This window comes from Elephas maximus, chromosome 16 (genome assembly GCF_024166365.1).
Source record: "Elephas maximus indicus isolate mEleMax1 chromosome 16, mEleMax1 primary haplotype, whole genome shotgun sequence".
NCBI classification, from domain to species: domain Eukaryota; kingdom Metazoa; phylum Chordata; class Mammalia; order Proboscidea; family Elephantidae; genus Elephas; species Elephas maximus.
The window spans coordinates 31518678-31521328 of NC_064834.1; the positions used below are offsets into that span (position 1 = coordinate 31518678).

Consider the following 2651-nt stretch of genomic DNA (forward strand, 5'->3'; position numbering starts at 1 on the left):
CGTGAGCAGTCTATTGAGAAAGAGGAAAAACAGATATTGGCATTCTGTGGCAACAGACACAGAAAAGACCTTTTTACTAGCCGAGGATTTTCTCAGGATAATGAGCCATCATAAATCTTTCTAACAGTGAAGAAAATGTATGTCTGTAACTAGTTTTAGTTGGAACAACTTAAGATATAAGGTGTCTATTTCAATTTAAATAATTGTTTCCAAAGGACACAGCACAACCATGTAAAAATTATTTCAGTCAAGAACAGCCATACATTTGGCTTATTAAAAAGTGCCTTTCCTACTACTTTTTTTTTTTTGAAGAATCACTTTGTTTCTTGAAGTCTTCTAGAAACCTGCTGTAGAATCAAAGCCCGGAGACTATCAAGAGAATACTTTAAGTCAGACTTTAGGCTCCCACAGAATGAGTGGGATGCCAGGACAACTGTCTAATCATGTCACTAAATCTGCCCACGTGTCTTTCAGGACATTATGTGAGCTATTGTTCACATTTAGGTCCTTGAGCAAAGCAGGACTCACCTTCAGGCCTCATTATTTACATCAAACTATCCTTAATTCTTACAGGTCTCAGATTCCCAACAAGCAGTACCTCCTAGGCACCAATACAAAGAGGTTTTTTGTTTGTTTGTTTCACCCAAAATAATACTCACCAAAATCTTTTCAACCATGTTCTTCCTGTTAACTCCCAACGGACAGCATGGATTCTTAACCCTGAGTGTTTTCTTAGAACTCACCTCCTATGTTTTAGGGATTGGCCTTTTAGATTTAAGCCCTTCTGTCTTTAAACCTGTGGCATGAACCCTCCCTATTCATATAAACTCTAATCCTAGCTCATTTTGACTTACTTTCCCATTGTTACTCAGGGTGTCACTACTTCTAGGGCTATCTTGGCATTATTCAGGACTAAGTTCAAGTCCTACGCTTTTCAGGAATTTTCCCACAGCTATTTCCACCCACACTGGTACAGAAGAAGGAGTGTACTAAGGATATCATTATTACTTAAGCACACTGTTGACCTTAACCCAGAGTTCTTATATTCCCACATAGGTCAGATGTGAAGTCCTAGGTAGTGTAAATGGTTAACATGCTGGATACTAACTGAAAGAATGAAGGTTGTATCCACCCAGAGATGGTTCAGGGGCGGGGGGAGGAACTGCCTGGTGATCTACTTTCAAAAACATCAGCCATTGAAAAGCCTATGATGGCTTCATCTCCGAGAAAACACCAAATGGCAAATGACTCCCTGTGCAGTGATAAGGGATGGAGGCCCCTGAGGTTGGAGGGACCCTCGGATGGGAGGTCTTGGGAGCTCCTACAGAGGTTTTGGCAGTGGCTTCCTGGACCTGGCCCCACTGTGGTCAGTGGAGGCCTTGACCGTGGCGCTCACGTGAGTCAAAGCCAAGGATCAGGAGTGGCTCCCTGTCACCAAGCTGGGCCACCTGGTGAAGGACATGAAAATCAAGTTCCTGGAGGGGATCTCTCTCTTCTCACACCCATAAAGGAGTCTGAGATGATTGACTTTTTCCTTGGGATGTACCCTAAAGATGAGGTTTTTAAAATCACTCCTGTGCAAAAGCAGACATGCTCTGGCTGACAGACTGGATCCAAGGCATTCATTGCAATTGGGGACTACAGCAGCCAAGTTGGGCTGTGCATTAAGTGCCCCAGTGAAGTGGCTACTGTCGTCCATGGGGCCATCATCCTGGTCAAGCTCTCCATCATCCTCAGGCGGTGAGGTTCCTGGGAGAACAAGCTCTGCAAGTACCACACTGTTCCCTGCAATACAATGGGCTGCTGTGGCTCTGGGCTCATGCACTTCATCCCCACACCCAGAGGCATTGCCTCGCCTTGGCCCCGTGCCCTGGGAGCTGCTCATAATGGCTGGTATTTACAGCTGCTGCACCTCAGCCAGAGGCCGCAATGCCATGCTGGGCAACTTTGCCAAGACCACTTTTGATGCCATCTCCCAGGCCTACAGCTATCTCACTCCCCCGAACCTCTGGAAAGAGGCCATGTTAACCAAGTCTCGTGATCAGAAATTCACTGACCATCACATAAAGGCCCACACCAGCATCTCCCTGCGAAGAAACCAGGCTCCAGCTGTGGCCACCACATAGTGGTTTTTTTTTTTTTTTTTTTTACAAGAAAAATAAAGGGAATTAATTGAAAAAGAAGGAAAACTCTATGAACCACAGTTCTGCTCTGATGCACATGGGATCACCATAAATCAGAACTGACTTGATGGCAACTGGTTTGGGGTTTTTCTGGTTAGATGTGAGACACTTTCCCTCCAGAACATTGTCTTCTCTTGCTGTGTAAGGCTCTCAAAAGATGGCCTAGCGATGGTGATTCTTTAGCTGAGATTCCGTATTTCTGTACGTCCTACTCTACTCTCTGTGTTGTTCCTTGTCTTTCCACTTTCCTCCACATGCTGTCTTTCATCATGTCTCCAAATATATCTGTCTTACAAATTTGACTGGAATATTTTCAATTTGTGGAGTCCTAGTTTTTTTTTTTAGTGGCACAGTGGTTAAGGGCTCAGGCTGCTAATCAAAAGGTCGGAAGTTCGCATCCATCAGCTCCTCCTTGGAAACCCTATGGGGCAGTTCTGCATTGTCCTATAGGGTCGCTGGGAGTCGGAA

The 2651-nt window shown here is 44.8% G+C and overlaps 1 pseudogene; it reads left to right on the forward strand.

Moving 5' to 3' along the window:
* The first annotated feature begins 1269 nt into the window (after positions 1 to 1269).
* On the forward strand, positions 1270 to 2126 carry LOC126059985 (40S ribosomal protein S2-like; annotated as a pseudogene).
* The last annotated feature ends 525 nt before the right edge of the window (positions 2127 to 2651 follow it).